Below are 13,931 nucleotides of genomic sequence, written 5' to 3'. Positions count from 1 at the left end.
CCTCAGATTATGTGAATTGCAGCAATAGTTGAAAGGTACTAACCTGAGTCATCTTGTGATTACAGGAAAATTACTTCTTGTCTTTGTGAACCATGGCAGTTTTCCCCTCCGAGACTGACAGCTTCTTCTCACGACTTTCTCAATGTGTAATATAAATGAAAAGTAGCAGGACTGAAGTCAAATAGTGAGGTCTTTCACATGCTGAACCACTTTGCATGAGTCTTTGGGAATATAGGCCCTATTAGGAAAAAAATAGTAAATGTCATTTTACATAATAAAAATATTGAACCAGCTACAGCCCAGGTTGACCTCTTGACCTATGCATAAATTACCCAGAGAAGAAAGAACTATTAATATGGAATGTGCCAGAAGTATAAGAGCAGTGTCTGAATTAATTCCTAAGCTTTCTGTAAAATACACAGTACTTTCTCCCCAAATTAAATTGAATGATTTCCGCTTATTCCTGGAAAAATTGCAAGCATTGAGAGTCAACTGTGAATCCAGTGGCTTAATTAAATGTATACCAAGTACTTAAGACAATAGCACTAAATTGTCTTAAATCATGCCAGCACAACTTAACTGCTCAATATTTGTTCATGTTGTCAGCTACTTCCATGTCACTTTGACAAGCAGTCCTAGGTCTTCATTGTTCATATTTATTTTTTCTTTTTTCATAATAAAGTGGGTCTGTCATGAAACTCATCAAAAGACTCTTAGTTACTAAAAAAGAAAAATGGACCATTCATGCCAAAAAGCACTTTGTAATGTGGAGGTCTTGGGGTATAAAATGAGGTCTGGAGAGATGCCTGGCGTGGCAGGAAAAGCCAGTTCTATAATAGCTCGGGGCCCGATTCCTTATCTGTGAAGATGAAGCAAATGGACCTTAATCTAGACCAGTTCTCAACCATTTTCCCTAGTCTTCACATCCTTTGTGTGTACACCTCACCACCACAAACTGTACCTCTTACTACATACAGTGATTCTCAGGATGGAGGCCTGTAGTTTCCCCCAACTTCTCCTGCTCCCCACCCCACCCCAGTCTTGGTCCCTGTTTAAGAATCACTGCTCCGGGTGTGCTTTGGAAAGCTTCTCTCTGGTCTTCAGAATACGCATGTACGTTGTAACCCCAGTCATCTCTCCATCATAGCAGGTATAGGATCGGCACCACTGAGAGCTGCAAAGCTTGACTTTTTAGGAAAAACATTTAAGAAGGGTCTTGAAAGAGCCTTTAGTCAAAGGATTTCATCTTTCTCACGCAATTGTGGAGCCTGCCTTAATCATAAAGGAGATGATATTGGTTTACTGAGCCCCCGTGCTTGTCCTGAAACTAAATGCTCTCCAGTGGGATTCACTCTTCCACGCCCTGACCTAGGCACTCCACTGTCACCAGCCAACTTAACTGTCTCTGCACCTTTCCTTCAGGCATTTGTGCCTAAATGAATCAGTCCTCTCAGATAGCTACCAAAGACAAAGTCTTCAATGCCTTAGTCAGTAAGAGGAGTTAATGAAAAGATGATGATGAGATCTGTTATCCAACAGTGCTCCTCCAGAGGCGATGACTAGGCCATATTCACTGTAACTCTATTGCAGTTCACTTTGATTTTGTAGATTAGAGAATGCCAGAAAAGAACAAGAAAATCAAAGGTGAGATTTAAAAAAAATGAAAATATAATACCCAGCTTCCCCCAGGCATTGGCTGCTGGCATCAATTTGACAAAACCAGCTCTCAGTCTATGTTAAGATAAAGGTAATAGGATCCCCAGTAGGGCAGCCTGGAAGAAGACTGTTCTGATGTTTCAAAAGGCAACACCAGTGGAGAAGCAGAGCATTACCAGTTCTCTTTTCTCTTAGGAAAGAAGGTTTCGGCAGGTCGGGTGACAGAGAATCCCACAGTCATTTTACTGTCAAATGATTGATCACAAAGGAGCTTTTACATGAAGCTGGCTGTAGTCAACTATAAAACTATAAATCCTGTAATGATTTTCTAAGAATAGAATTAAGAGGAGAAATGTGAGGATGAATTATGTGTTAGCGTATTTTATAAAATACGTTTATAATACAATTGACCCAAAAGAGGCATTCATGGGGTTATAACCAAAAAAAAAAAAAAAAAAAAAAATCTGATTGTATGTTTGAGGTTCAGGAAGAGAGTTCATGTACATACAAAGTATAGTAACACCTGGACGGTCAAGTTTGCTTTTTTTTGATTGTTTTTTTTGCTTGAGAAAGCTTAGCCCTGACCTAACAATCTTCCTTCACTTTATATGTGGGTCGCCACCACAGCACAGCTGATGAGTGGTGTAGGTCCACACCCAGGATCCAAACCTGGGCCCACAAGCAGAGCGTGCCGAACTTAACCACTACACCACAGGCTGGCCCCTGGACTGTCAAGTATTTTATCCCATGTATTCCACTTCCATCTCATTCCCCTTATGTGTCTCTCCAAGTCCTTCCCCACTGTCCCAGCCTGAGCCTAGGCCCACACCTAGCTGTCTAGGAGTTCCCACTCTCATGGATTTCACAGACCTGAAAAATCTCAGAGGGACCAGTTGATTCTTTACTTGAAGGCCAGGACACACACACGTATTTTTAAAGCCTGTTATTTACTGTCACCATCTAACTGCATAAATGAATGGACAGTTTACCCCCACAAAAGTTGGGAGGCCATAATTTTGAACTAAAGAAGTCCTTTAAAATTGAATAAAATTTAGCTCTATGAAAAACTGACTAAACCTTCTTTGATTTTCTCATTCCACTACAGATGGATAAAATCATTGTTACAAACCAACACTGGTATAAAGAACTGAGTTTTGGGGACCAGATTAGTATATTGGTTTGCAAACCCACGAGTCCCCCTGCCTTCACAACTCTGTGCCCTGAAATTCGTCCTGTGAAGCATCATGATAGTCATCTCTTGCTCCTCCTCTGCAGACTTAGACAGTCCAAATACCTTAGTATGTCACATAAAGCCATAAAGCTGGCCCTGATCTGACCCCACCCCACCCTCCAGCATTTTCCCCCATGATGTCCCACCCCGCTCCATGCCATATGCCCTACCAGAGCAACTCAAAGTAGCCAGGCAGGGAACTGCTTGTTACAATGGGATAAGGGCTTTGCACCACAATGTAAATCAACAACTGATTCTTTCTTTGAGAAACTCTTGCTGTGATAAGGAGAAAGGCGTCAGCTTAGTGACTTAGCTGATTTACATTCAGGCACAGCTCCTTATCTAGAGCCATGACGTGAGATTCTCTGAATTCATTAGACATTTGACGTCTTCATGCATTTCCTCATCGGTTCCCTCTGCCTCGGTTGTCCTTTAGACCACCTGACAGAACAGTTCATCTTTGCAGGTCCAGCTTGGGCTGTATTCTCTAGGAAGCCTTTCCTGTCCCCCAGCTAGGATACCACCATGTGCTTCTTTGTGCCTCCCCTGTGGGTCATGGATACCCTTCAGCACTAGCACTGTGGTGGCCACTGTCTGGTTTATTCGGGCTGCCTCACATCCAGCTGTGTTTTTTATTAGGGATGACCCCATGGTGTGAAGTAAGAGTGAGATGCAGGCCTTGCCTCTCACCAGAGACGCTGAAGCAGGGAAATTTTCTTGCCCCCCTTCCCCTGGTGGGATGGTGTATTAGTTTCCTAGGGCTGGCATAACAAGGTCCCCCACACTGGGTGGATTATATAGCAGAAATCTACTTTCTCTCAGGTCTGGAGTCTAGAAGTCTGGATCAAAGGGGCAGCTGGGTTGGTTCCTTCTGAAGGCCGTGAGGGAAGGCTCTGTTCCAGGCCTCTCTCTCGGCTTATAGTTGGCTGTCTTCTTCTTGTATCTCCACATCATCTTCCTTCGACATGTCTATGTCCAAATTTCCATCAGTTCTATTGGATTAGGGCCGCCCTAATGACCTCATTTTAACTTAATTATCTCTTTAAAGACTCTGTCTCCCAATACAGTCACATTCTGAAGTACTGAGGGTTAAGACTCCAACATATGATCTTTTGGAGGAACACAAACCAGTACACAACAGATGGTACAGTGGGTTGAATGGTGGCCCCTCGAAAGATACATCCAGATCCTAAGCTCTGGAACCTACGAATGTGACCTTATTTGGAAAAAGTCTTTTGCAGTTAAAGATCTCAAGAGGAGATCACCCTGGATTACCCAGGAGGACCCTAAATCCAATAACAAGTACTCTTCTAAGAGACAGAGTGGCAAAGACAGAGAGAAGGCCATTGAACACGAGGCAGAGATCGGCGCTATACTGCCAGAAGCCAAAGAACGCCTGGAGCCACCAGAAGCTGGAAGAGGAGAGAAAGGATCCTCCCCTAGAGCCTTCAGTGGGAGCACAGCCCTGCTGACAACTTGATTTAGGACATGTGGCCTCCAGAACTGTGAGAAAATAAGCTTCTGTCGTTTTAAGCCACCACGTTTATGTAATTTGTCACAGCAGCCCTAGGAAACTAGTAGAGATGGCCGGGTCATTTGACCTAGATTCAGTCAATCAGGAACTCTCATCCTGGACTCTGAATCCAAAGCAAGTCATTCAAAAGTAAAGGAACTGTGAGGGTGTCCAGCTGCGACTGCTCCTGGTAATGGCAGCTGTGTCCCGGCCAGGTGATTCCTGCTAAAAGGGAGCCCTGAGAATAGGAGAATTTATGGATATAGCACTTCCTCCTCTGCCTAATAAGGACAAATCAGGACTTCCTTGTAGGCCCTACAATTCCCCCACCAGAGGGGTTTCCTGTAAGAGGAACAGAATGCAGCCCACTCCACCCTACCGCATTCCCTGCACCTCTCACTGTCCCCAGATCTGTACCTAGTCACTTCCCTGCAATGGCCCGGGGAGACAATTACAAATTCAAACCCAGAAGGCTTACACACCAGGAGGATTACAGACAGTTGAATTCAGAAGGCAAAGATCTGGGGTCAATGTCCACGTGGATGGATTCGGAGGGAGCTTGCCAAAGAGAGAGAAATATAATTTTAGATTGTACTGAGTTTATGCATATGGGCACATTACCAGAGGTTCTGAATTCACTGTGCCAACTTGAGCAAATGGAGGGGGTTCTAGGAGCTTGCTTCTCTGGTCCATCAAATCTGGACTCAGTGGGGGCCTAACCAGAATCAAGATGCCATACATGGCTGGGTCAAAGATCAGCTAAGGAATGGCAAGATGGCCTGCTTCATGTCATGTAGTGGCTACTGGATTCCATACCCAAGGGAGAACTATGGCAGTGATGTCTAGTGTGGTGGCAGGACTCTTCATCAGTGGCACTGGGTCTTGGTTAGACGGACTGTTGTACCTCAGCATCTTGGCATTTTGGAGCTGCCATTGGGCATACTTATTTTCCAAATCTTGTTCCCTGGCTTCCTATGCTGTCCATATCCTTTCAATAAATTCCTAGTCAGCTGACAGATCCCTAGAGTCTGTTTCTGTTGCTTACAATCAGGAGCCATGGATCGCATAGAACAGAAAAAACATTGTAATCCTTTGTTTATGCTTATTTCCCCCTACTTGACTTTCAGCTCTTTATGAACAATGACCACACCTGACTCATCTCGTTATCTGTAACACCTCTCACTGTATCTGGCAAATACGGTGGTGGAGAATTGTCAAGAGAATGAATGAATGATCAGTTAAAAAGCATTTTTTTGGTTCATGACTTTTAGAGGAAAGAGGCAAATGATAAGTTGTAAATTAAAGGAAAAACTTTTTATTTTTAGTTGTGGTAAAAAACCCATAACATAAAATTTACCATCTTAACCACTTTTAAGTATACAGATCAGGAGTATTAAGTATATTCACATATCCAGAATGTTTTCATCCTGCAAAATTGAAACTCTATATACCCAGTAAATACAAACTCCTCATGTCTTCCTCTCCCTGGTCCCTGGCAAACACCATTCTTTCTAAGGGTCTGACTACTTTAGACACCTCATATAAGTGAAATCAAACAATATCTGTCTTGTTGACTGGCTTATTTCACTTAGCATTATGTCCTCGAGGTTCATCGATGTTGTAGCATGTGACAGGATTCCCTTCCTTTTTAAGGCTGAATAATATTTCATTTTATGTATGCAGCACAATATTTATCCATTCATCCATCGATGGACATTTGGGTTGCTTCTACCTTTTGGCTATTGTGAATAATGCTGCTATGAACATGGGTGTACAAAGAAGTCTTTGAGATCCTGCTTTCCATTCCTTTGGATATACACCCAGAAGTGGGATTGCTGGATCATCTGGTAGTTCTATTTCTAATTTTTTGAGGAACCTTCATGCTGTTTTCCATAGAGGCTGCACTAATTTACATTCCCACCAGCAATGCATGAGTCTTCCAATTTTTCCACATCCTCCAAACATTGTTATTTTCTGGGGTTTTTTTTTTTTGATAGCATCCACCCTAATGGGTGTAAGGTGAAATTTCATTGGGGCTTTTATTTGCATTTCTTTAATGATAGGGATGTTGTTCAGCATCTTTACAAATACTTGTTGGCCATTTTTATATCATCTTTGGAGAAATGTCTACTCAAGGCCTTTGCCCATTTTTAAAATCAGTATTTTTTTTCTCTTTCTTCCTTGCTGTCATTAAGTTATAGGAGTTTTTAAATATATTCTAGATATTAACTTCTTATCAGATGTGTCATTTGCAAATATTTTCTTCCATTCTGTAGGTTGCCTTTTCCCTCTGTTGATTGTGTCCTTTGATGCACAGAAGTTCTTAAGTTTGATGTAGTCCCAGATAAGTTCTAAATTTCATCCTGGGCATCTACATATGTTCAACAAAATATTCGGTATCTTTATCAAAGGTGGATGGTTCAGGGAGGTGGAATATTCCGATTCCCGCAGGCTCATACTAGTAAACCCACTAAGCTATTTGCATTTGTTCCCATGTGCTCCTTCCCCATAGAAGAAGGACAAGGGATGAACTATCCTTACTCTCCTACAAAGCAAACCCACCAGCTCTACACTGATCCTGAGCTCTCCTGACAGCTCAACAGCCTCCCTCCGGCCACTCTCTCCCCTCTCTTCTCAGGCATTAGTTTTCCCCTAGCAATTGGATTTTCCCATTAGTATAAAAACATGCTTCAATATCTCTTAGCTTAAAAAAAAAAAAGAAACCCTCCCAGGCCTGATCACAGATCACCATCCAGTTTACACCCTAATTTCCCTGCTTCCTTTTATAGCAAAGTTCTTCAAAAACACTGTCTCTCCTTGTTGGCTTTCTTGATTCCAGAAGCTTCCCCCATAATGCCGATCATAAACGCCTGTCGGCCCCAGGACCACAATGCTGCACTCAGCAGAGTAGTCAGGGAGCTACTTTCAAAAAAAAAAAAAGGCTTTACTGCTGTTGTCCTGCTTCATGTCCCCTTTTATGCAAGAAAGAAGTAAAATGTGGGGCTGACCCAGGGGCATAGTGGTTAGGTTCATGCACTCCACTTTGGCAGCCCAGGGTTCTCAGGTTCGGATCCCTCAATGGACCTACACACTGCTTGTCAAGCCATGCTGTGGCAGGATCTTACATACAAAATAGAGGAAGATGGGCACAGATGTTAGCTCAGGGCCAATCTTCCTCACCAAAAAAGAAGAAGAAGAAGAAGAAGAGGTAAAACGCTTTTGTTTTACTAATAGTGCAGTGGCATCCATAGTTTCAATTTCCACCAACCCTAGATCATTATTTGCAGAGGGGGCAGTGCTGCAGATGGCAACACTCTGCTGTGTTTTGCCCACAGCCTTCATCACTGCTTGAAATGTTTACTTGTGAAACTGCTGTATCGAACAAGTGGGATTTGTAGGTGCCTTGATGTGTCTGGAAACCCATTCTGTGGCGCTCATTCATCTGCTGCCCTTAAATGAAACTTGGGCAGAGTCACAGATTTTTCAGTAACTTATAGATATGAAAATGTTCTCCCAATCACTTTACTCACACTTTTTTTTTTTTGAGGAAGATTAGCCCTGAGCTAACATCTACCAGCAATCCACCTCTTTTTGCTGAAGAAGACTGGCCCTGAGCTACCATCTGTGCCCATCTTCCTCTACTTTATATGTGGGATACCTGCCACAGCATGGCTTGATAAATGCAGTGTGTAGGTTCACACCCGGGATACAAACTGGCGAACCCCAGGCCGCCAAGACAGAACGTGCAAACTTAACCACCACACCACCGGGCTGGCCCCTTCACAAACACTCTTACTTCTGAAACTAATATTCCCTGTCCAGTACAAAATCCAAGCTCCAAATTTCATTCCAACTGGAAACTTCTCATCTACAGCTTGTGCCTGCAGCCACGGGGAAGCCCGAGGTGGAACGCGGTGGGGCGACTGGCAAGGAGAAGTCATGGAACCAGGAAAGTCCTTTTTGGCTGGTACTGGTGTGAGCTGACGTCAGTGATCTCCGGGTGTGGTGGGAAGGGAAGGCTTTTTATTTATGGAGCGTTTTTATGGCCCCCATGGGACGCATTTATTGGTTTCCTGTGGACCCTCAATGTTGCATGTCCCTCACCTGTAGTTTCCTGACATGGGTGGCCCACTGTCCTGCTTGCTGCCTATGACAGTCCTCTCAGCAGCTGGTCACCCTGCTCTGCGCCTCCAGTATTTTTCACCTGCATCTATCCACTCGTCCAGATGAGACTGTATGCAGCATCTAGGCGAATGCCATGTATCTCGTGTGGTCCACATGTGGTCCAAGGAAAACACTCACCTTTGATCCATCCTTGATGAGAGTGCTACCTCCCAAACAATATCTCTTTGTCTGCTGCCATAGGCTGCTTCTACCAGCCTTTAGATTTCTCAGGCATATGCTTGACCCCAGACCAGTCTGTCTTCTAAACTGCAGGTGGCCCAGAGCAAGCTTTCTGTGCGGTCCCTTGAAACCCTGCCACCTGACTCAAGGATGGGAGAAACAGCTCCCTCTCTTCTCCCAAGATGCTGTGCACGTGTTAGCAGGGAAAGGGGACATCCACAGCATGCCTCCCAAAATCTAAATATATCCCCTCCCTAATGTCCAAATCCTTCTACGTGGGTGTTGGGCTAAGGGTCATAGAACCAAATTTCATATTATTCAGCCTTAAAAAGGAAGGAAATTCTGACACCTGCTACGATATGGGTGAACCTTGAAGACATTATGCTGAGTGAAATAAGCCAGACACAAAAGGACAAATATTGTACGATTCACTTCTCTGAGGTTCCTAGAGTGGTCACATTCATAGAGACAGAGAGTGGAATGGTGGCTGCCAGGGGCTGGAGGTGGAGGGAATGGGGAGTTCTTGTTGAATGGGGACGAAGATGGCAAGATGAAAATAATTATGGAGATCGGTTGCACAGCAACGTGAATGTACTTAATGCCAGTGAACTGTACGCTTAAAAAGGGTTAAAATTGTGAATTTCATGTTATGTACTTTTTAATGCACGTTAAAAAAAAAAAAACCAACAGATTTCAGCCACTTCTTCTGCAAGTCCTGCTTAGGTATTTCAGCAAGTAGTTTCAGAACATGAGAGTAACTGCCACCTAACATTTGGGGACCGTGCCTGCTGTTAAGTTATAGTCCCCCCACTGCCTCCTCCACTCTGCTTTGTGTCGTGGGGGTGGGGGCTCCACGAACAACACTTCTTCTTTGCCAAGGGGCCCTGAAAACAGAGCACAGCAAAGGGAGGCTGGAAGGCCGGAGGAGGGAGGAGGGACCAGCCCCTTTCTGGTTGCTTCCTGTTCCTGCCAGAGTTACCCGGCAACAGCAGCATTCACCCTGCCAACCTTCACCCTGGCAGCAGCATTTGCTTCTGGCAACAGTTGGTTAGCTCCTAGGTTTTTTCCCCTCTCTTAGAGCCAGCCCTTTGCACACTCCTACGAGACACTCGCACACGCCAAGCAGCCCCCCGGCCAAGAGATCTGTGTCCCACCTCCTCAGGGCCCCTCGTCTGAGCCCTCGAGGTATCAGCACTAGCTGGTCACAATCTCCTTCTCAAAGGTCTTGGTCCCAGCTCCAGGGCCCTCCTCCCAGCTTCTAGGTCTCATAAGTCCTCTTCTCTTTGCTCTCCCAGCACAGGTAGCAGCTGCTTCCCACACTAGCCCAGCGCTGTCCTGCCTCATTTGACCCCTCTTTGCATTTTCAGCCCTCTGATATCTGTTTCACCAACCCCTTATATGAAATTCCCTCTGTCAACATAACTAGTGCGGTTTCCATTTTCCTGACCGGACACTGACGAATACGACCGTATTTTTGCACTACTTTGCAAAAAAAGAAAATAAGAAAGAATTCCATTTCAACATCCTACTATAGTTTATTGTCTGTCTCACCCAACCAGTTTGTAAACACCATGAAATCAGATGTTTTCGGCTTACTGATGTACACACCCAGCACTTTGAACAGAGCCTGGCACATAGCAGATGCCCTACCTTCTTTGTTGGATAAATGAATATAAAATATTTAATTTAAACATAAAACACAAAACAAATTAATTTGGGTCATGAAAATATGCTTATAATATATACAAGTTAAAACCATATACAAATATATCCAGGGGGGAAATAAGTAGCTGAACTATGCAAAACTCTCTTTCTGAAATTCTCAGCAATATCTATTTTCTGATTTTTCCCATTTTCTTGTTTAATAATTTTTGTCACTGGGGGTTTCTCCATATTTTTCTTGTACATTAGGGCATGTTATCCATGAGACAGTCATTCAATGTGATATTGTGATTTATAATTAGAAATATATATTTGGTCTTTCCACTGTTTCTGGCACACAGCTCCTAAAACCCTAATAATTTCCTATATAAGAGCCATAGGAGCTTCTTTTGCTAGAATATTCAGCTTTTTTCCCAGTTCCTGGAATAGCTCCGGATCATAAAGGTAAAATGGGTGTCTTTTGTTATTAATAAATAACAAGCCTCTTTCAACCATACCTGAGTTTATGTGAATGAAGTGACCTTTGGAAGGACCCTAAGGATGGGGCTGGTTGCCAAGGTAACCAACTATGTAATTAGAAGGTTGCACCTATAGGCCCATCCCCCAGACCTCCAGAGAGGGGAGAAGGGCTGGAGGTTACATTCAAACACCAACAGCCAATGATTTAATCAATGATGCCTCCAGAAAAACCCAAAAGGATGGGGTTTGGAGAGCTTCCATGTCGGTGGAGAAGAATGCATCCACATGTTAGGAGGGTGGCACACCTCAAACTCCAGGGGGACAGAAGCTTGGAGACTTGGAGAGGTCCAGACCTTGCCCTACACATCTCTTCCATTTGGCTGTTCCTGAGTTATATCTTTTTTTTTTCTTTTGCTGAGGAAGATTCATCCTGAGCTAACATCTGCTGCCAATCTTCACTTTTTTGCTTGAGGAAGATTCGCCCTGAGCTAACATCTGTGCCAATCTTCCTCTACTTTAGATGTGGATCACCACCACAGCATGGCTGCCGACGAGTAGTGTAGGTCTGTGCATGGGAACTGAACCCAGGCCACCGAAGTGGAGCACATTGAACTTAACCAGTAGGCCACGGGGCCGGCCTCTGAGTTATATCTTTTAAAAATAAACCGGTAATCTCATAAGTAAAATGTTTTTCTGAGTTCCATGAGCCACTCTAGGAAATAAGTCTAAGCCAAGGAGGGGGCTGTGGGAACCCCTGATTTACAAGCAGTCAGTCAGAAGCACAAAGCGACATCTTGGACTTGCAACTGGCATCTGAAGTCGGGGGGCGGGCTGTCCTGTGGGACTGAACCTTTAACCTATGGGATCTGAGGCTATCTCCAGGGAGATAGTGTCAGAACTGAGTTAAACTGCAGACACCCCGCTGGTGCTGCAGACCTGCCTGATGTGTGGGAACCCTCCACACGTCTGGTGACCAGAGTGCAGCAGTAACGCAGGAGAGGACTGAGAGCAGAGAAGACACAAGAGTGTGTTTTTCCTTTATGTTCATTCAGTCAATCAAATACACAATCTGAAAACTGAAACACCCATACATTAACCCTAACAAATAAACCATCAAAAGTAGAACTCAGCATTTTGGTGTCATGGTATAAACACTGTACAGGAAGAATGCCTGGCACTGTGACCCTGGGCAAGTCATTAGCTTCTCTGGGTATCTGTTACTTACTCTGAGATACAAAGAAAGTGTCCTTCCTCTGTTAAGACTCTGATTTTCATATAGAAATGTACTTTAACATCCCCAAAGCACAACATAACTGTCAAGCATTGATAGCCTGTGCCAGACTTGAATTTCTCCTTATCACAGTCCCCAAACACGTGACTCTGCACAGAGCCTGGAAAAGTGTGAAGTGACTGACAGTAAGCAGTCTAGCAAAAAGCTTTGGTGCCAATTCCTATTTCCAGTTCCAAATGAAATTAGAATTTTTTGTAGCTAATACTTTTTAAACTTGGCTGGATATTTTTCAGACCCTAATCTCTGGAACAGCGTTAATACTGACAGCTGCATTAAACATCGACCACATTGGAGTACATTGCAAAGTTCAAAAAAGACCAGGTTGGGGCAGTCAACTCTTCTAAAGACATCTAAAGGTATACGACAGCCCAGAAGGTACCATCGCGAGATCTGAACAATGGAGCACGTGCGCCCGGGAAGGGGTCCTGCACCCAAAGTGGGACCCTGAGAACAAATTGGAATAATGGCAACTAGCAGGTGGAGTGCAACTGCCATACACGTTCTCTCTTTACTGATATGTGTGATGGACAACACGGCACAATATAAAAGTCGGTCAGATGCTACTTTAGAAATAAAGAGTGAGAACAGAGGAAAAACAGGCTTGCATAAAAAACAGAGCTCCCAACCAAAAGTTCAAGGACAGTGAAAGAACAGATTGGTCTGTTTAATAACAACAGATGTCTGCAAAAGAGAGAAAATTAGTTTGTTGTTTTCAAACAATTTTGTGCACAGAAGTAAAATATAATTTATACATATATGTATATAAACAAGATAAAAGTATTGTAACCTCTACATACATACCTATGTATATACATAGGTAAGAAAATATAGTTTTCTTACCTAGAAGAAAACTAAGTAGCATTGGAGTTATCACCAGGAAAGAGCTGAAGGGAAGGGATGCTCAACATTAAGGAGGGAGCCTAGGATCTCAAATAATTCTGTCTTTATATATATATTTGTGTATGTGTATTTATTTATATATAGATAACACAACACAGGAAGTTCGACTTAGAAGCCGACGTGAGCACAAAAGTAGGCAGCACTGTCTCCGAGCCCAGGACGGAAGTCTGGGTGTGATGCAGAGAGGGAGGGACTGCAGTTTGACAGAAGCCTGTAAGTAGGAGCATGCTTCTCTGATGACTTCGCAAGCCCTGCAGATCTGTTGCTTCTCTCTGCGACGCTGGTCAGGCCAGGCCAGTGTAGTCAATAAATGGCATGTTGCATACCCGTCACGCCTCAGCAATTCTCATAATTAACCGACATCGTTAAATTGGAAAATACCTACTGGGAGAGATGGAGATGCACTTCTGGTGCCCGCCATGAGCACCGGGGTTAAGCCTTCTGGGCTGCCCGTCCTTACCGTCCTGAGGATGGGTCCCTCCCCCAGGGCGGGCAGCCGAACATCAAGTCAACATGGGCACCAGCTCACACCTGGAAACATTACCAAGATTCGTCTTAACCTGACTGCATTCCAGGAAAATTCAGACCTCAGAGTAGAGAACGTGAAAAGATTTTGGTAATTAATTCAAAGTTATGGTAGCTTTTTACGACAAATAAATCCGAAATTAGCACAGGATCAATGTTTGTTTAGGAAAGGAAAATTCTTTTACAGCAATTTCGAAGAGCAAGCCCTGTTCCTTTAGGAACAGAAACCAGGAAGGTCTGCCCACCTTGTTCCCCTTCCTGACCTCATCCTCATCAAACAGGCCCCATCCCAGGAAAGTCGTATATTTCTGTAGACCCCTATAGTCCCTTAGTGTGTATGTCTCTTGTGA

At 43.8% G+C, this 13,931-nt stretch overlaps 1 protein-coding gene across 8 annotated transcripts in view; it reads right to left on the bottom strand.

The window, feature by feature from the left end:
• TRMT9B (tRNA methyltransferase 9B (putative)) overlaps positions 1-13,931 on the bottom strand; it is a 58,345-nt gene that overhangs the window by 28,017 nt on the left and 16,397 nt on the right. For all 8 annotated transcript variants that reach the window (XM_070499911.1, XM_070499910.1, XM_070499915.1 and 5 more), the window contains exon 2: positions 44-238. The gene's annotated coding sequence lies outside the window, so the exon portion shown is untranslated. The remainder of the gene's footprint in view (positions 1-43; positions 239-13,931) is intronic.

This window comes from Equus asinus, chromosome 27, assembly GCF_041296235.1.
Source record: "Equus asinus isolate D_3611 breed Donkey chromosome 27, EquAss-T2T_v2, whole genome shotgun sequence".
Classification (NCBI taxonomy): domain Eukaryota; kingdom Metazoa; phylum Chordata; class Mammalia; order Perissodactyla; family Equidae; genus Equus; species Equus asinus.
The sequence above is the reverse complement of the archived record's forward strand: the minus strand, read 5'-3'. Positions and strand labels throughout refer to the sequence as shown.